The sequence below is a fragment of the Pristiophorus japonicus genome, chromosome 11 (genome assembly GCF_044704955.1).
Source record: "Pristiophorus japonicus isolate sPriJap1 chromosome 11, sPriJap1.hap1, whole genome shotgun sequence".
Taxonomy (NCBI): domain Eukaryota; kingdom Metazoa; phylum Chordata; class Chondrichthyes; family Pristiophoridae; genus Pristiophorus; species Pristiophorus japonicus.
In genome coordinates, this window is record NC_091987.1 from 162,874,294 (window position 1) to 162,896,105 (window position 21,812).

At 42.7% G+C, this 21,812-nt stretch overlaps 1 pseudogene; it reads left to right on the forward strand.

Moving 5' to 3' along the window:
* The window catches only part of LOC139275636 (kinetochore protein Nuf2-B-like), a 71,646-nt pseudogene that overhangs the window by 25,414 nt on the left and 24,420 nt on the right, over nucleotides 1-21,812 (forward strand).

Below are 21,812 nucleotides of genomic sequence, written 5' to 3' on the forward strand. Positions count from 1 at the left end.
TCTGCATTGTTGATTAATAGAATAACTATTGTTGACTATAGTCATCTAATTATGCAAGTTAATTTATATTGTGATATGCTTTGTGATGTAGTATTAACTGTTGGTTCTTCAAACACTGCATTACAAAACTGCATCAAGCTTTCTGTGGTATCATATTTGTACTGGCAAGTATTAACCCTGCTTAATATGAGCTCAGGTTCTCAACTGGAGGCTGAAGTGCTGCCAGTTGAGCCATCTGTTGAATAGATTGGTATTACTGCTAAAATGTGTACTCTATTTGTTTTTATGATCTTTTAAAGATATGTAAATTGTAGAAAGTGATCTAAAAGCACTTTATATAAGAATCCATTTACTTTGCCAGTACCATACTACCTGAGGAACAGGCAAAATTTGAGGTGCTGCCTACAGATATTACAGAATTGCAGCAATTCATAAACCGGGAATAACGTCTCAAGCAAGTAAGTGTGCTGATGTTCACAAAGATGTGTGGACTATTTTCCTCAAATGAAAGGCAGCAAGCTTTTCCCTCTACTATTCTCGCTCTGATAAGAACTTTAACATATTGGGACATCCCAAAGTGCTTTTCAGTCAATTAATTACTTTCAGAGAATGGTTACTGTTATTATGTCGGGGAACACAGCAACTAGCTTGCACACACCAATCTCCCACAAGCAGAAAATATCTCAATTCTGTGTGTCTTCAAAAGGAGGGAAGGCGTGAAAATGTGTGGTGTGAACTTTGAGGGTGGTGTCATTGCAGGAAATCAGTGCACTGCACTCTTAAAATCAATAATGATGTGCCAGATCTAGCAAAGCTATGTTTTAGAATTTGAGCTTTAATATAACTAGGTAACCAAACTTATAGTCGAGAGAGGCAGCGGCCTATAAAAGACTCAGCAGTCCGGGGAGCGTCGAGAGAGGCGGGAGTCGAGAGAGGCAGCGGCCTATAAAAGGCTCAGCAGTCCGGGGAGCGTCGAGAGAGGCGGGAGTCGAGAGAGGCAGCGGCCTATAAAAGGCTCAGCAGTCCGGGGAGCGTCGAGAGAGGCGGGAGTCGAGAGAGGCAGCGGCCTATAAAAGGCTCAGCAGTCCGGGGAGCGTCGAGAGAGGCGGGAGTCGAGAGAGGCAGCGGCCTACAAAAGGCTCAGCAGTCCGGGGAGCGTCGAGAGAGGCGGGAGTCGAGAGAGGCAGCGGCCTATAAAAGGCTCAGCAGTCCGGGGAGCGTCGAGAGAGGCGGGAGTCGAGAGAGGCAGCGGCCTATAAAAGGCTCAGCAGTCCGGGGAGCGTCGAGAGAGGCGGGAGTCGAGAGAGGCAGCGGCCTATAAAAGGCTCAGCAGTCCGGGTACCGGTGCAGCTCCAGCTGAGAGAAGTCAAAAAGAAGTAGAAAGAAATCAAAAGGTGACGTCACAGCCAACGTGGTAAGTGATTGGCTGCTGATTGGTGAGTAGTTTTTCTTTTTCTTTATTAGTCAGTAACTTTTAACATTGTTGTTGGCAATTTAAGTGTATCTAAGGGTTAAGTCATGGTAGGACAGCTCGGTCATGTGATATGCTCCTCCTGTACCATGTGGGAACACGGGGACAACACCAGTGTCCCTGACGACTACATGTGCGGGAAGTGTGTCCACCTCCGGCTACTGACGGTCCGCGTTGCGGAGTTGGAGCTGAAGGTGGATTCACTCTGGAGCATCCACGATGCTGAGAATGACGTGAGTATCACGTGTAGCGAGTTGGTCTTACCGCAGGAGAAGGGTCCACAGCCAGCGAGGGAATGGAAGACCAGCAGGAAGAGTAGTGCAAGGAAGGTAGTGCAGGGGTCCCCTGTGGTCATCCCACTGCAAAACAGATACACTGCTTTGAGTGCTGTTGAGGGGGATGACTCATCAGGAGTGGACAGCAGCAGCCAAGTTCATGGCACCGTGGCTGGCTCTGTTGCACAGGAGGGCTGGAAAAAGAGTGGGCGAGCGATAGTGATAGGGGATTCAATTGTAAGGGGAATAGGTAGGCGTTTCTGCGGCCGCAACCGAGACTCCAGGATGGTATGTTGCCTCCCTGGTGCAAGGGTCAAGGAAGTCTCGGAGCGGGTGCAGGACATTCTAAAAAGGGAGGGAGAACAGCCAGTTGTCGTGGTGCACGTTGGTACCAATGACATAGGTAAAAAAAGGGATGAGTTCCTACGAAATGAATTTAAGGAGCTAGGAGCTAAATTAAACAGTAGGACCTCAAAAGTAGTAATCTCGGGATTGCTACCAGTGCCACGTGCTAGTCAGAGTAGGAATCGCAGGATAGCTCAGATGAATACGTGGCTTGAGCAATGGTGCAGCAGGGAGGGATTCAAATTCCTGGGGCATTGGAACCGGTTCTGGGGGAGGTGGGACCAGTACAATCCGGACGGTCTGCACCTGGGCAGAATCGGAACCAATGTCCTCGGGGGAGTGTTTGCTTGTGCTATTGGGGAGGAGTTAAACTAATATGGCAGGGGGATGGGAACCAATGCAGGGAGATAGAGGGAAACAAAAAGGAGGCAAAAACAAAAGACAGAAAGGAGATGAGGAAAAGTGGAGGGCAGAGAAACCCAAGGCAAAGAACAAAAAGGGCCATTGTACAGCAAAATTCTAAAAGGACAGAGGGTGTTAAAAAAACAAGCCTAAAGGCTTTGTGTCTTAATGCAAGGAGTATCCGCAATAAGGTAGATGAATTAACTGTGCAAATAGATGTTAACAAATATGATGTGATTGGGATTACGGAGACGTGGCTCCAGGATGAGCAGGGCTGGGAACTCAACATCCAGGGGTATTCAACATTCAGGAAGGATAGAATAAAAGGAAAAGGAGGTGGGGTAGCATTGCTGGTTAAGGAGGAGATTAAGGCACTAGTTAGGAAGGACATTAGCTTGGATGATGTGGAATCTATATGGGTAGAGCTGCAGAACACCAAAGGGCAAAAAACGTTAGTGGGAGTTGTGTACAGACCTCCAAACAGTAGTAGTGATGTTGGGGAGGGCATCAAACAGGAAATTAGGGGTGTGTGCAATAAAGGTGCAGCAGTTATAATGGGTGACTTTAATATGCACATAGATTGGGCTAACCAAACTGGAAGCAATACGGTGGAGGAGGATTTTCTGGAGTGCATAAGGGATGGTTTTTTAGACCAATATGTCGAGGAACCAACTAGGGGGGAGGCCATCTTAGACTGGGTGTTATGTAATGAGAAAGGATTAATTAGCAATCTCGTTGTGCGAGGCCCCTTGGGGAAGAGTGACCATAATATGGTGGAATTCTGCATTAGGATGGAGAATGAAACAGTTAATTCAGAGACCATGGTCCAGAACTTAAAGAAGGCTAACTTTGAAGGTATGAGGCGTGAATTGGCTGAGATGGACTGGCGAATGATACTTAAGGGGTTGACTGTGGATGGGCAATGGCAGACATTTAGAGACCGCATGGATGAACTACAACAATTGTACATTCCTGTCTGGCATAGAAATAAAAAAGGGAAGGTGGCTCAACCGTGGCTATCAAGGGAAATCAGGGATAGTATTAAAGCCAAGGAAGTGGCATACAAATTGGCCAGAAATAGCAGCGAACCTGGGGACTGGGAGAAATTTAGAACTCAGCAGAGGAGGACAAAGGGTTTGATTAGGGCAGGGAAAATGGAGTATGAGAAGAAGCTTGCAGGGACCATTAAGACGGATTGCAAAAGTTTCTATAGATATGTAAAGAGAAAAAGGTTAGTAAAGACAAACGTAGGTCCCCTGCAGTCAGAATCAGGGGAAGTCATAACGGGGAACAAAGAAATGGCGGACCAATTGAACAAGTACTTTGATTCGGTATTCACGAAGGAGGACACGAACAACCTTCCGGTTATAAAAGGGGTCGGGGGGTCTCGTAAGGAGGAGGAACTGAGGGAAATCCTTATTAGCCGGGAAATTGTGTTGGGGAAATTGATGGGATTGAAGGCCGATAAATCCCCAGGGCCTGATGGACTGCATCCCAGAGTACTTAAGGAGGTGGCCTTGGAAATAGTGGATGCGTTGACAGTCATTTTCCAACATTCCATTGACTCTGGATCAGTTCCTATGGAGTGGAGGGTAGCCAATGTAACCCCACTTTTTAAAAAAGGAGGGAGAGAGAAAACAGGGAATTATAGACCGGTCAGCCTGACATCGGTAGTGGGTAAAATGATGGAATCAATTATTAAGGATGTCATAGCAGTGCATTTGGAAAGAGGTGACATGATAGGTCCAAGTCAGCATGGATTTGTGAAAGGGAAATCATGCTTGACAAATCTTCTGGAATTTTTTGAGGATGTTTCCAGTAGAGTGGATAAGGGAGAACCAGTTGATGTGGTATATTTGGACTTTCAGAAGGCGTTCGACAAGGTCCCACACAAGAGATTGATGTGCAAAGTTAGAGCACATGGGATTGGGGGTAGTGTACTGACATGGATTGAGAACTGGTTGTCAGACAGGAAGCAAAGAGTAGGAGTAAATGGGTACTTTTCAGAATGGCAGGCAGTGACTAGTGGGGTACCGCAAGGTTCTGTGCTGGGGCCCCAGCTGTTTACACTGTACATTAATGATTTAGATGAGGGGATTAAATGTAGTATCTCCAAATTTGCTGATGACACTAAGTTGGGTGGCAGTGTGAGCTGCGAGGAGGATGCTGTGAGGCTGCAGAGCGACTTGGATAGGTTAGGTGAGTGGGCAAATGCATGGCAGATGAAGTATAATGTGGATAAATGTGAGGTTGTCCACTTTGGTGGTAAAAACAGAGAGACAGACTATTATCTGAATGGTGACAGATTCGGCAAAGGGGAGGTGCAAAGAGACCTGGGTGTCATGGTACATCAGTCATTGAAGATTGGCATGCAGGTGCAGCAGGCGGTTAAGAAAGCAAATGGCATGTTGGCCTTCATAGCAAGGGGATTTGAGTACAGGGGCAGGGAGGTGTTGCTACAGTTGTACAAGGCATTGGTGAGGCCACACCTGGAGTATTGTGTACAGTTTTGGTCTCCTAACCTGAGGAAGGACATTCTTGCTATTGAGGGAGTGCAGCGAAGGTTCACCAGACTGATTCCCGGGATGGTGGGACTGACCTATCAAGAAAGACTGGATCAACTGGGCTTGTATTCACTGGAGTTCAGAAGAATGAGAGGGGACCTCATAGAAACATATAAAATTCTGACGGGGTTAGACAGGTTAGATGCAGGAAGAATGTTCCCAATGTTGGGGAAGTCCAGAACCAGGGGTCACAGTCTAAGGATAAGGGGTAAGCCATTTAGGACCGAGATGCGGAGGAACATCTTCACCCAGAGAGTGGTGAACCTGTGGAATTCTCTACCACAGAAAGTTGTTGAGGCCAATTCACTAAATATATTCAAAAAGGAGTTAGATGAGGTCCTTACTTCTAGGGGGATCAAGGGGTATGGCGAGAAAGCAGGAATGGGGTACTGAAGTTGAATGTTCAGCCATGAACTCATTGAATGGCGGTGCAGGCTAGAAGGGCCGAATGGCCTACTCCTGCACCTATTTTCTATGTTTCTATGTTTCTATGTTTCTATATGCAACCCTTGGGACTTGGCCTGTTACAAATGAATGATATTTTTGTTAAAGGTGTGGGCGCATGCACATGCGTGTGGTCCAAAATATTAAGATTGTAAGTATTTTGAAAGTATTTTCTGAACAATTTTTGTTGGAATTTCCATCAGTGTGTTGTCGTCTGGCCCCCGGGGTGTTGGTTCCGAAGTTGGGTAAATATATTTTTCATATTTTTCGATGAATTTGATCAGCCATGTTATGCGCATGCGCCACCCAGCATCCAGGAATGGTTCCGAACAAGGGGTCTTCTGGATAAGGGAGTCCCTGGTAAGGGAGGTTCAACCTGTAATATAAAGTAGTTGAATAATGAGGAATACATTTTGCAGTGTCTGCTGACTGGCAGACTTACGACAAACCTATGGATGCAACATCATTATTTCCATGGACAGCTGAATTGATTTGTACTTGAGAAGGACTTCATGGCAGTGTATATTTGAAATACCAAAGTTCTGATTAGTCCCGTTGGATGACTAGATCAGATTTCTGATTGGTCCCCTGGGAGGACGAGACATTCCCAGCAGTTTGTCTGGAATGTGTAATTGGATCCTGCTTATCTGAGTGTACAGCTACTTGGCAATTTGTAAATTGATCCATTTATTCTGACTGCCAGGCTCCAGACATAGCTCACACTACTGTTTTCAGAGAACAGACAGTGCAACCCTTGCAGGTTAGGACCTCCTTCCCACTTCCCATGCGCGCAAAAAAATTCTGGCGCCCACCCAACAAGTACTTGACCTCTTTCTCTCTCTCTCTTCCCCCCCCGCAGCCCCGCCTCCGACACCTCCACCACAACAGGTTTCTGATCATTTCCCTTCCCAATAAGTTCCTGACCTCTCTTCCCCCACCTCCCCACCGGCCCCAATCCACCAGATTCGTGACCACCTCCTCCCCCACCGCCCCTCACTTTCACAAGTTCCTGACGTCTCCTTCTCCCTCCCCACCTCGCAAGTTCCTGACCTTCTTTCTCTTTCTCCCCCTCCGACCTCTTCTCGCTCTCCTCCTTCTCCCTCCACCAAATAAATTTGCTCGTATTCCCCCCCCCCACCCCACCTCTACCTCCTCTCCCCCATTGCGACCAACAGATCCCCTGACTTTCTCAGCACGTTGCTGAGGAAAGAGTGGGGTACCATTCGGTACTGCTCCTGTGGGAATGGATCGAGTGTGGATGTGCAGAGAGAGCCAAAAATGTGCTGCATTTAATCAGTCCGGCACTTAATTTCACCCCTCCCCCCACATGTTGCTGTCCATATTTCGGACTTCTACGAGAATGTGCTATCCTGTTTCGGCTCGTGTGGAGCATAAATACTGGCATAGTCTAGTTGTGCCGAATGGCCTGTTTTGGTGCGGTTATTTCCATTTAATATTTGCCAATGGATCAAAATTTCGCTGGGAAATGTTCTATCCAATGCTGATCAGTTTTGCTAAATAAAAAGGTAAATAATTCTGAAGGACGAAAAGGAGTACCAAATGCCTTGCAATTATGACCGAATTAACACACAAAATAATAGCAAATAAAGCATTGAATCCTGAAAAGGAATTCACTTATCATTTCTAAATCATTCGTTACCTTTTAAAGTTACTGCTGTTTCGCATCAATAATGGGTTTTCTATGGTGTTTTGAGTAATCACTCGAGTTGGCTACTTTGACCAAAGTGTATTTATTGAAAATTCGTATTTGATACCTGTTTTATGCACAAATAACTTTCTCTGTCATAAAAGTGCTCACAGAAAATATCTCTAATTATGACTTCCAGTATCTTCCCTACAACTGATATCAAAGTAACTGGCCTAGAATTCCCAGGGTCTGATTTATTGCCTTTAATGTTGGAACTATTTGGAACTCCCTCCAATTCATAGGAATGACTGTAGATCTCTGTGAGCTGTTTAAATATGAGTCAGCAACTGACATAACATACATCTCAAAGTGGTAAATAAAATAAGGGATGTCATCAGATCTAACAACCCAATCAGCTTTAAGAGCTAACCTTAACCAAGATCATTGCTGAATTAATTTCCAAGGGTTCAGTGTTGAGTGCACTTGCATCTGTAACCACTGGCAATCTTCATCTTTAATAGTTAAAACATATACTCCATTTGATGCCTTAGCCATTTCTTTGTCCTCAGTCTTAACCTGCCCAGCTGTAAGTTGTTGCATTTGGATTTCTGCAGTTAACTGGCTGGATCAGTGGAGCTAACAGGCCACATTTGGCCTGTGGACTGTGTCTTGGAAACACCCATTCCTTACACCGTACAGAGTCTGTTTTTAATTTTTGTTCAGAAGTCCATTCAAGATGCAAGCACACAACTGACAGCTGAAATTACAGAACAAAACAAAATGCTGGTAAGTATATCTTAATTAGATTTTAATTTTGACCAGATAGTGTAATATTATTTTCAAAATTATAGCTATATTTTGTAAGTGGATATGTGGTATATGATTAAGAAATCTTTCAGCAAGTCATTAACAGCTTTGTAGTTATTTTTAGATAAAATCTTCAATTTAGCTCATTGACTTGCCTTCAAAGTTTCATCCTTTTGTACATATTATTCTGCCTTTCAGTTTCAGCTCTCTCTTGAGGAACGTCTTCATGCTTTTCAAGTGAAATGGAAATTTTTCCCAATACCTGTAGGAGAAATTAAACAATCCCATTAAAGAATAAGGTTCCAGAATTTATGGTTGAGATGGCGAATTGGCAGCACTCACCGACATTCCGCCTTTGAAAATGACCGCAACTTTGGGATTTGGTGTATGCGCAGACGCATGCAGAGATCCCAAAGTTTTATTCAGTCATTGAAATCTCAGAAATAGGCTAACTGTGCACTCGCCCCACCACCACCACCGAGCCAGCAATATGTGTAATCAGGCAAATCATTGAAACTGCTGAAAACTTTGCCTCTTCCACAGTAAGTATGATGTTAAATTCCTCACTAAAGGTTAGACCCAACGGGACTAAGTATAACTGTGGTTTTGACCGTGTTATTACAGGGAAACCAATGTTAAGGGTCTGGAAAACTCATTTTAATTTTGTGCAGTCTGAAACTTCTCCATTTCATTTTTTTTAAGTTTGTCCATCTTTATTTCAGGTTTGACTTTTTCTCATGTGAGGGGCCCAATCTTTGTTTTGCTCTTTCTAATTATTTAAAAATACTTTAAAAAGAATAATGTAAAAGCATTCACTGTCTGAAAGAATTCTGCATTTGGACTGGTTGTTAAGACAACCTGTTGATCTCACAGCTTTTTGCACAAGGCGATCCCCTCTACAGATCGCTGATTTTACTTGAAGGTAGGAAAACCCATAGTTCTCGACACTGGAATCGCGAGATCCTTGTGAAAAGCTTGCTTCGGGACCAGCATTCAATGCCTTAGCTTCGCTGCTGACTGCAAATTCCGGGCCATGGTAACATCGTCTGCCAGTTTACAGTGATGTGCAGAGGTGTGGTTTTGTTTGTAGTTTGGTTGGAATGACTGCTATGCAATACAGATAGACAAATGAGTAGATTTGACTGTACGACTGAAATTAGACTGTAAATAAGCAGTTGGAGGTCATTATAGCTTTGTGTAACAGACCTTCATGCAATTTGAACTTTTTTTAAAAATGCGAGGCGAAAACTGGTTCCTTTTGTTTAAAATGTCTTGTGCCATTGCATTACACAGCCAGCTGAGGGAGCCGATGGATAAGCGGAGTATGGCAGTGAGATGCTTCTGTAAAAAAATCCGTTCCATAATCCGAATTTTTGTAGCATTAGCAGAGTATTGGTTGACAGTTTGAAATGGTTTGCAGATCTAAATGTATGTTTTTCCTAATCGAGTTTTATTTAATAATAGAGCCAGTGAAAATTGGACCTTGGCCAATGCAAAAGAAAGGCAAGCAAACCTCAAATCTCTAATTGTGGAATGCCCACAACAACTGAAGAGTGAAATATAGGGAATGAGGGAGGCAATAGAAAAGAAGAAAGAAGAGATGGTAAGATCCTGCTCATACCCTCCTTTCACTTAAAGTTGTTAACTCATGCTCGCATATGCCCTCCTGGTGCTGGCAGCTGTTTTGTAACTTGAACTTAAGATATAAATTTAGACAGTGGATTTTGGTGAGCTATTTGAGGCATTTCATTTTACGCAAATTCTATCCTTGCCTAACATTCATGCGTGCAACGTTTCAGTGTAGGGGTTGCTGGTTAAGAGTCAGACAGGGTTCCATGCTGATGAAACATTTATTCACCCTGGAGATAGATTTCAGACAGATTAGCATTGAGGATGTTTTACCAGTCGCATTTTATGTTTAAAAAAAATTGTATCAAGAAGTGAATTGCTTTTGTGCAAAAGGCCAGTATCATACAAATTGCAAATTTTGTTCAAAGTATTGAGCACAGTTTTCTGAACCAGTCATTGCAGCTGATCGAGTACCAAATTATTCTAATTGCCCTTTGTACCATTTATTCACTACTCTTCTTTTGAACTTTTTCTAAATATGATCATTAGAACTGATTGTAGTATTCTGTGCAATCTCACTAATAATATTGATAAGGATCAAATGCTTCCCTGCTATCTCTGCTTCTGGCTTACACATTGAATTTGGTTTGTAAGCATCAGCATTCTTAGAGCACGGCATTCCGCAGTGCTCACTTATTTGGACAGGTATGGAGCCTCTCTCCCATCTTCAGCATTCTCATTCCACCTGGACTCCTCCCTCTGCCCTCTAGCCCTCTCTTGACCTTTTTTTATTTCAAGGAACTGTCGGTGTGACATCGGCCATCTCCATTTCTCTACTCCTCTCACTCGCACCAACCTACCTCCCTCTGAACTTGAAACACTCTGTTCTCACAGGTGCATCCCTGATATTGTCATTAATGCTGTTGACCAGGGCAGCACTATTGTTGCTGGGAGAGCAGACCTCTACCGTGCACAGGCTGAACACCAACTCTCTGACACCTCATTCTACCTCTCCCTGGACCATGACCCCACCATCAAACATCAAGCCATCGTTTCCCAGACTATCACTGATCTCATTCCTCAGGAGATCTTCTCTTTCTCACCCTCATCCTGCCATGACCTTCCACCTTGCACAGTGTGCGTCTACTTCCTTCCCAAGTTCCACAAAACGGACTGCCCTGGTACACCCATCGTTTGTGTGTTCTTGCCCCATAGAACTTATTTCTTCCTATCTCGACTTATTTTTTTCTTCCATTTGCCCAGTCTCTTCCAACCTACATCCACTTTAACTGTTACCAGTTACCTGGGCCTAACCATCTCCTTTTCACTATGGATGTTTAGTGGTCCTTGGATCGAGGATGATATATCCTTAGGATATGTATGGAAATGTTATGATGTAGGTAAACAGTGGCACAATCTATTAAACCCACAGGAACTGTGCCTTGATGCCAGTTTGTTTTGCTCCGGCTAAAAGATTTGTTTCCTTATTCTTCATGTCGCAGTTTTGCCGTTGAATTGGGCCAAAGCGTAAAGGATTAGCTTACATAAGAATATAAGAAATAGGAACATGAGTAGTTCATACGGCCCCTCGGTTACATGAGATAATCACTAGCGTATCTACAGATTGCAAGTGTATTTTGTCTTGAATTAGGCCTGTTTGTGTTTTCTCATTTTTTAAAATCATAGAATCAGGGCATTGGCAGTGATTAGCTAGCAATTTCCTAGAATGAACAGCAACACATATCATATAGATTGAACCTCCCTTATCCGGAACTACCCCGGCCACCAGGTGGTAAGTGTACAGAACTCCGACATAAACAAATTGAAGTCCTTCCTCACTGCCGATTTCCGCAATCGCTGGCCTGAGTCCACGATCCACCCCCCCGCAGCCCTCCTGATCACTCTGCCGCACTACCAAGTCAGCCAGCCTCAATATCCCCTTGCTCGGTACCTGTACCATCCAATTTAATGTGACCATCACTTGTCTGGAAAAATCCCTTAATTCCGGATAAGGGAGGTTCAACCTGCACTGTCCTTTATTAGCAACGAAAAGTAACATTGAATTACAACTAGTCTGGTTACAGACTCGGCTTGAAACTATGGCTTCCTAGACTGCATGGTAACATCACTGATAAACCAATATTCTTGGTGTTCATTGAAAAAATATTAGCATAGGGTCTGAGGCACCTAATTGAAATATAATAAATAGAGTGTTTATCCTGAGCAGGACTGTTGTTTGATTCACCAATCAGCAGCGACCACTGCAGTGTTATTACTGAGTGCCTCTACAGTTCCTAAGCTATGTTAGCACCAACTTCTGCTAATTATTTTAAATATTGTGCACACTGTAATAGCCCTGTCATGATCACTGATGGGCACAGTTGATGCATAAAACTGCTTTTCTGCCATATTTGCTTCAGGTTCTTGAAAAGTGCACATAAAAGGTAACTAAATGTATATCCCACATTATTTAGGAGGAACAAAGTGCAAAGAGGCCGATCTAAATTGTGTGTTGTCCAACTCTGTGTATCCCTAATGTTCTGGTTGGGGATTGTTGGGGTAGAGAAAGTGCTGCAGTTTCACATCATCAGTCCTTGTCCCTAAACAGTGCCACAAACTACTTCGCGAGGGCTGTGCCAACTGGTATGCACATCACATAGAATTAGCTTACATACAACATAGCCCATTGTAATTCAGTTTTGTGTATATTTAATAGCAAAAGACAGATGAGAGAACATTGGAACTTCAGGACAAGTTGGCAAGTTTTACCAATTTCCAAGACAAAGAACTTACTGCCGTTTATTGCAACAAGCCCAAGCTGGCTCTGACCATTTAGACAGCATGAAGACTGAGGTATGTGAATTCCACTATGTTTCGCAAAGAATATATGCTTTGTAACATTTTGCAAAGCTTTAGCTTTAGCTTTCGCTTTAGAAATTGTTTTCAAAGTTATTCTATTGGAATTGTATGTGAACAACGCGCTGGGGAGCCTCTGGATCGACACCCCTCTCCTGCTTGGTAGATGGTGAAATTGCAAAGGATAGTTTGAGAGACTAACATACAAGTCTTAATTTTATGTCATGATATGCACAGTTCTGGTCTCCATAATATAAAAAGGATATAGAGGCACTGGAGAAGGCACATAAAAGATTTACAAGGGTGATACCAGAACTATCAGGAAAGACTGAAAAGGCTGGGGCTCATTTCTCTAGAAAAGACTGAAGAGTAATCTAATAGAGGTCTTTAAAATTACAAAGGGGTTCAATAGGTTAGATGTTGAGGTGATGTTTCTACGTGTGGGAGAGTTGAAAACTAGGGGCCGTTAATATAAGATTGTCACTAATGCAAAGGGCAATTCAGGAGAAATGTCTTTACTTAGAGTATGGTTTGAATGTGGAAGTTGCAACCACAAGGAGTAGTTGAGGTGAATAGCATAGCTAGATAAGTACATACGGGCAGAAGGAATAGAATGGTTAGGGTTAGAAGAGGGGTGGGAGGAGACTCGAATGGAGCATAAACACTGCCATGGACTATTTGGACAGATTGGGCTGTTTCTCTGCTGTATTTCTATGTACTAAATTTTATTGTTGGTATATAAGATGGTTGTTTTCAAAATATGGTTGCCACAATCACTGCGGGAAGGGGGTTTGATTGGTTTTGTGTTGGTTTGTTGATTGTGATGTGTAGTGATAGCTTTTCCCACCTGTCAGCTATATGACCAAATCAGCATGGTCAACTAAACAAATAATGGCCATATACGGCAATCAGAAAATAGTGTTCATATTTTTGGTGTTATTTCATGTGCATTTAGTGTGACCTGTGCTATATACAGGACTTTGTTATACAGACCGATGACTGTGCAAGAGTTTTTACAATAATTGTTTCCTCTTATCAGATTGCAGGACGACAAAAGCTTTCAGTTTGACTAGTAAAGGAGAATATCTGCTGGATGATCAATTCCAAAACTTCCTCTCATTTAGAGGGAATTCATTGCACCCTCTAATATTGTTCCATTCCTAATGTGTTGTGGCACAATTGCTGGGAGCTTTTACTCTGCACCTCAAATCTTACACATTAGTTTTCGAATTACATAGAAATATATAGATCTTGCAACACAGAATGTGGCCATTCAGCCCAACTTGTCTGTGTTGCTGTTTACTCTCCACGTGAGCAAATAGTTCTGGTCAAATTAACCCACCCTGTACCCACATCCCTTCAACCCCTTTCCCTTCATGTACCTACTGACAAGTTCTGCCTCAACTCTGTGATGACATTTCTCCCGCACTCTAAATTTTACATTTACTCATGTATTGAGGGCCTCTCGACCTTAATCTGACTTGTAACTGTCAGCTTTTATCTATCCTGTCCCATCCTTTCATAGTTTAAAACATTTATATCGTATTGCCCCATTATCTGCATTCTAATGAAAAAAGCCCCAATTGTTCAGGTCTAATTATTTGTGTTGCCTCATACCAGACAGCCTCCTAGTGAATCTGCGTTGTACCTGCTCTAAAGTCGCAATATCCTTCATATACTGTGAAGCGCAATATTGGCCACAGTACTCAGATCTTTCTAAGCTTTTATATAGTTGAACTAGAGCTGTACTCTTGTAGGTTGCAGGGAGAATGTAAGGGCCAGGCAAGGATTTGATTGCTCTGCTGTTAGAATAAGAAATGTTCCTTGTATGTGGAGAAAGAGGATGCCTCCTATTGTATGTGTTTAATATACTTTAAGAACTTGTTACAATCAACTATCGTGTTCACTTCCATCCAATAGTTGTTGTATATTGTGTATTTATCTCTCTCAAGTGATACCATCTGATACATGCAGGTATAGATTATTCCCTGACCATTGTACAGATTTGGAAAGAAAAAAATGAGCTCGATAGCAAAAAAATGAAACTGGAGTACATGCAGGCAGGAGAGACTCAGTTGAAAAGGATTCTCTGCTCAAAGCTTGAAAAACAGGATAAGCTACTGATGCAGAGCCATAAGAAGCAAGAAGCCAGGGAGCATTATCTTGATTCAGTAACCACGTATGTAAGCTTAACTACTGACTTTCAGTTCTTACTTTGGGACAAGAGATGATACATCTTTCAGAATCTATAATGGCAACTGGTTGAAGAATCTACTAAGCACAATGCTCAGAATTCTAACCATGCTCTGTTAATCTGTATAAGAACATAAGAACATAAGCATTAGGAACAGGAGTAGGCCATCTAGCCCCTCGAGCCGACTCCGCCATTCAACAAGATCATGGCTGATCTGGCCGTGGACTCAGCTGCACTTACCCGCCCACTCACCTCACCGTTAATTCCCATATTAGTTAAAAATCTATCTATGTGTAACTTCAATACATTCAATGAGCTAGCCTCAACTGCTTCCTTGGGCAGAGAATTCCAGAGATTCACAACCCTCTGGGAGAAGAAATTCCTTCTCAACTCGGTTTTAAATTGGCTCCCCGCCCTCTATTTTGAGCCTGTGCCCGCTTGTTCTAGTCTCCCTGACCAGTGGAAACAACCTCTCTGCCTCTATCTTGTCTATCCCTTTCATTATTTTAAATGTTTCTATAAGATCACCCCTCATCCTTCTGAACTCCAACGAGTAAAGACCCAGTCTACTCAATCTATCATCATAAGGTAACCCCCTCATCTCCGGAATCAACCTAGTGAATCGCCTCTGTACCCCCTCCAAAGCCTGTATATCCTTCCTTATGTAAGGCGACCAAAACTGCACGCAGTACTCCTGGTGCGGCCTCAACAATACCCTATACAGTTGCAGAAGGACCTCCCTGCTATTCTACTCCATCCCTCTCACAATGAAGGCTAACATTCCATTCGCCTTCCTGATTACCTGCTGCACCTGCAAACTAACTTTTTGGGATTCATGCACAAGGACGCCCAGGTCCCTTGGCACCGCAGCATGTTGTAATTTCTCCCCATTCAAATAGTATTCCCTTTTTTTTTCCCAAGTTGGATGACCTCACACTTTCCGACATTGTATTCCATCTGCCAAACCTTAGCCCATTCGCTTAACCTATCTAAATCTCTTTGCAGCCTCTCTGTGTCCTCTACACAACCTGCTTTCCCACTAATCTTTGTGTCATCTGCTAATTTTGTTGCACAACACTCTGTCCCCTCTTCCAGGTCATCTATGTATATTGGAAACAGTTGTGGTCCCAGCACCGATCCCTGTGGCACACCACTAACCACCGATTTCCAACCCGAAAAGGACAAATTTATCCCGACTCTCTGCTTTCTGTTAGCCAGCCAATTCTTTATCCATGCTAATACATTTCCACTGACCCCACATACCTTTATCTTCTGCAGTAACCTTTTGTGTGGCACCTTATCGAATGCCTTTTGAAAATCTAAATACACCACATCCATCGGTCCACCTCTATCCACCATGCTCGTTATGTCCTCAAAGAATTCCAGTAAATTAGTTAAACATGATTTCCCGTCATGAATCCATGCTGCGTCTGCTTGATTGCACTATTCTTATCTAGATGACCCGCAATTTCTTCCTTAATGATAGTTTCAAGCATTTTCCCCACTACAGATGTAAAACTAACCAGCCTACAGTAACCTGCCTTTTGTCTGCCCCCTTTTTTAATCAGAGGCGTTACATTAGCTGTTTTCCAATCCGCTGGTACCTCCCCAGAGTGCAGAGAATTTTGGCAGATTATAACGAATGTATCTGCCATAACTTCCGCCATCTCTTTTATAGAAGTTATCAGAACTGAAAACTGCTATGGATTCCATTTTTTGCCTTTTTATTCGTCGTCTTGTGTTTGTCTATCAGTTTTTAACCCAATTCACCCCCCCCGCCCCGTCCCCAAAATAGTATCACGACTTGATGTTGACCTCTATTGCTTGCCAACGTTACACGAGTATTCTTCATGTCTTTATGTTTTTCTACTTTCCTGTCAACATATAGATGGAAGAATTCTTCAGTCGAGGCACAAGTGGAATGTGTAACTCAGATCTCCTCTATCAGTAGTTTAATATAAATCAAGTTTTAAAAAAATAAATGTACTATAGATATATCTTGGGATCTCTTTTCAAAACAAGCCCATACAGGAAGCCAAAACTTGCCCAGAGTTGTTGAATGAAATGTTTTTTCACTTGTGCTGAGTTGTGAGCCCTGTTAATGGTTTCAGATCATTTCAATGTATCAGAATTTATTTGCACCATTTTGACTCACAGTGACCATTCTATTGATTGGGGACAGTTTTTCTTTCTGAAGCAGCAACATCTTCATTGGGCTTTGTGGTAATGTTCAAGAGTAGCATTTTGTTTATTCGCAAGAAAAAATATCCTGTTGCATTCAGGCTGCCAGCCTTAATCTGGTAAATAAACTCTGGGCCATTCAGGAATAAATGCCTATTTGTTTTGTTTTAAATTTAAATTGTTACGCACAATTTAAAAAGTGTATCAAATTTATTTTTCTTTTTTAATAGTGAATATGATCATTTTAAGCTTTGAACGCAGGAAGTAACTGATCAGATTGCTCAAATAAATAGTGAACGTCAATAAGTTCTGACAAAAACAAAGATGTTGTCAGAAAACTGTGAGAAAGAAGTGTGTGAATATCAGGTATGTAAGAGCAATAAAAAAATGTTGTAATTTGTAATAGGTAACTACACGGTAAGTTTTTTTTTTAAGCTTACATTAACAATCTGAAGACCAGCAGTAATTTGTATTAACTGACCTGCTGAGTACCTCCCTAATCAAAAACTGCAACCGGCCATTTGAGAGAAATATTATACAGTGCAGGAGGGAATTGGAAGCCAATGGTATTGCCCATATATCTGTTGCACGTGTCGAGATTGGAGTTGTGCTTTTCTTTCTTGCTTTGATAGACTGTCAAAAATATGTGGAATATAGTTTTTTTTGAAGAATGATCCTTTCTATATCTTCCATGACCGAGATCGAGCTATTTAAGAGCATTTTGGTAAATTAAATTTTGGTAAGCCTTTCAGCACTGCAAAAGGTAAACTTTCTCAAAACTCCATTTGCCCCAGGATTTAGCTGTTTAATTGTAGCTGGATGCTCTAGTATCACAGTGGTTTAACAATTAACTTCAATATTAAAATTGAAGCCTTTCCTATTACTAAGCTAATAAACTTGCTGCTGCGATCATCACTTTTAACGGAAATGAGATGGTCCGAATTAATGTTTTTATTTTGAAACCCGAGTTCTAAAATTCAGGCTTAATTTCAATTTTATTCATGTAGATGAGACAGTGTAGTCATTGCAGACCAGCAGACAGACTGTAGTGCCATACAGAGTCTTTACTGGCCTCATCGAAATGACCTTCCTCCGACTGGCCACTTGGAACATACTGATAGTATTTGTTTTTTAATTCGTGATGGGATGATGGCTTCAATGGCAAGGCCAGCATGTATTGGCCATCCCTACTTCCCCTTGAGAAGGTGGAGGTGTGCCACGTTCTTCAACCGCTGCAGTCTTTGTGGTGAAGGTACTTCCATAGTGCTGTTAGGGAGGAATAACAGGATTTTGACCCAGCAACGATGAAGGAATGGCAATATATTTCCAAGTCGGAATGGTGTGTAACTTGGAGGGGATGTTGCAGGTGAAGGTGCTCCCATGCGCCTGCTGCCCTTGTCCTTCTAGGTGGCAGAGGTCGCGGGTTTGTGAGGTGCTACCGAGGAAGTCTTGGTGAGTTACCGCAGTGAATCTTGTAGATTGTACACACTGCAGCCACGATGCAGTTGTCTGAGAACTATTTCAGTCTCATTCACTTTCATACTCCTACAGTAACGTTATAGAGGTTTGATTTCAAAAACAGACACATATGGCTCACTGGTTGATTACATGCCATGCAAATAAATGTGGAGAGGAGGGAGATGCATCATAAATCAGTTTTTAACGAGCCTCTCCATGGGGCTTCTACCTCGAATCTACAGCACAGAAACCGACTATTGTGCACAACTGGTATATGCCAGTGTTTCTAACCCACGCGAGCCTCCGCCCATTCTAATTACCTCTTCCCATCCTGAAATTGTATCCCTCTATTCCTTTCTCCCTTATGCATCAAGCTCCTTTTAAATGCATCAATGCTATCCACTTCAACTATCTCAGGTGGCAGCGAGTTCCATATTCTTGCACTATTCAGAAATAAATTATTACTAATTGTTTTTGATATATCAATGGTTATCTTCATTTATGCCGCCTTATTCTGGACTCGCCAAGTGGAAACCGTTTCTCCACTATCAACCTCTTCATAATTTTAAAGACCTCTTTGAGGGTCCTCTTGGTCTTCTATTTTCCATAAAAGATAACCACCGCCTGTGCAATCTTTCCTGACAGTTGCATCCTCTCAAATCTGATAACATCCCTGTAATTTTTTCTGCACGTTCTCCCATGCTTCAATATCTTTTTTGCAGCATGGAGACCTGTGTATATTGTAACACATCACATGCGTAGGTATATTGTAACACATCACATGTATGTGTATTGTAAAACATCACACGCGTGTATATTGTAACACATCACATGTGAATATCGTAACACATCACACGACGTGCATATTGTAACGCAGCATGTGTGTGTATACTGTAACACATCACATAGCATGTATATTACAACACCGCACGTGTGTATATTGTAACACATCACACAGCATGTATATTGTAACACAGCACACATGTGTATGCTATAACATATTAGACGGCATGTTTATTGTAACACCACACGTGTGTGTATATTGCAATACATCACATACATGTATATTGTAGCACATCACACATCTGTGTATATTGTAACACATCACACGTGCATATTGTAACACATCACATGCGTGTACATTCTCACACATCACACACCGCGCACATTGTCATACATTACACACCGCGCACATTGTCAGACATTGCACCGCACACATTGTCACACGTCACACTGTGCACACATTGTCACTCATCAGACCGCGCGCACTGTCACCCATCACTCAGTGCGCACACTGTCACACATCACATCGTGCACATTGTTACACATCACATCACGCACATTGTTACACATCACACCACGCACATTGTCACATATCACAGGGTGCGCACATTTTCACACATCACAATGTAACCCCATCTTTTAAAAAAGGAGGGAGAGAGAAAACAGGTAATTATAGACCGGTCAGCCTGACATCGGTAGTGGGCAAAATGATGGAATCAATTATTAAGAATGTCATAGCAGCGCATTTTGAAAGTGGTGACATAATAGTTACAAGTCAGCATGGATTTGCGAAAGGGTAAGCATGCTTGACAAATCTTCTAGAGTTTTTTGAGGATGCTTCCAGTGGAGTGGACAAGGGAGAACCAGTTGATGTGGTATATTTGGACTTTCAGAAGGCTTTCGACGTGGTCCCACACAAGAGATTAATGCGCAAAGTTAAAGCACATGGGATTGGGGGTAGTGTGCTGACATGGATTGAGAACTGGTTGGCAGACGGGAAGCAAAGAGTAGAAGTAAATGGATACTTTTCAAAATGGCAGGCAGTGACGAGTGGCGTACCGCAAGGTTCTATGCTGTGGCCCCAACTGTTTACGTTGTACATTAATGATTTAGATGAGGGGGTTAAGTGTAGTCTCTCCAAATTTGCGGATGACACTAAGTTGGGTGGCAGTGTGAGCTGCGAGGAGGATGCTATGAGGCTGCAGAGTGACTTGGATAGGTTAGGTGAGTGGGCAAATGCATGGCAGATGAAGTATAATGTGGATAAATGTTAGGTTATCCACTTTGGTGGTAAAAACAGAGAGTCAGACTATTATCTGATTGGTGACAGATTAGGAAAAAGGGAGGTGCAGCGTGACCTGGGTGTCATGTTACATCAGTCATTGAAGGTTGGCATGCAGTTACAGCAGGCGGTTAAGAGCGCAAATGGCATGATGGCCTTCATAGCGATGGATTTGAGTACAGGGGCAGGGAGGTGTTCCTACAGTTGGACAGGGCCTTGGTGACGCCACACCTGGAGTACTGTGTACAGTTTTGGTCTCCTAACTTGAAGAAGGACATTCATGTTATTGAGGGAGTGCAGCGAAGGTTCACCAGATTGATTCCCGGGATGGCGGGACTGATATATCAAGCAAGATTGGATCAACTGTGCTTGTATTCACTGGAGTTCAAAAGAATGAGAGGGGATCTCATAGAAACGGTTAAAATTCTGATGGGTTTAGACAGGTTAGCTGCAGGAAGAATGTTCGCAATGTTGTGGAAGTCCAGAACCAGGGGTCACAGTCTAAGTATAAGGGGTAAGCCATTTAGGACCGAGATGAGGAGAAACTTCTTCACTCAGAGAGTGGTGAAGCTGTGGAATTTTCTAACGGTGGAAAGTTGTTGAGGCCAATTCACTAAATATTTTCAAAAAGGAGTTGCATGTAGACCTTACTACTTGGGGGATCAAAGGGCATGGCGAGAAAGCAGGAATGGTGTACTGAAGTTGCATGTTCAGCCATGAACTCATTGAATGGCGGTGCAGGCTCGAAGGGCCGAATGACCTATTCCTGCACCTATTTTCTATGTTTCTGCGAACAGAACAACACTTTTCTGACTGAACATTTGACTGCAGATTACAGGTTATACCTTCAGTCCGGCACACACTGGTTCTTAAACTGCTCGGCCATCCTAACTCTTGGATTAAGTCTTCCACGTGCGTGAATTTCCCACAGGGGCCCAAAGAAGGTTTCACTCATTCTTGTCCCCGTAACTGATGAGCGAAGGCTTAGTTACCAAGATAAAATGCGGTTTTGTTTACTTGAGCATAAGTTGCGTGTATGTAGACGAGACTCTTCAGCCCATGGTGCCTCTAACGGCCCTTCTTGAGGCGTGGGTACGCATCCCACTTTTATACAGAGCTTCCTGTTATCCATAATGAATGTCCCACCCTTTATTCTGGAAAAGTACAACTGAGTGTGGACAAGTTCCATCCTTGTTGGAGCAATCTGAAGCTTTAAGTCGCTGATACACTGGTTTAAGATGTTTTGCAACATGTACTTGCATCACTCTCTGTGCTACAATCGGTTCGTGCATTGAATGAAAGGCTGATGGTTACAGGCCACCCAGGGACGAAGACTTCAACAGTTATTTCCGCACCGCCCCCCCCCCCCGCCCCGAGAATTCAGTACCCCACAGTTCCAGGTTTATATCTATTTTACACATCTATATGCATCTCTTTTCTAAAAAATAATAATTGATTTGAACATCATTAATTAATCCATAAAATTATCTTGTAAAACTTCAGTCATTTATTATGTCTTGAGCATGTGAGCCA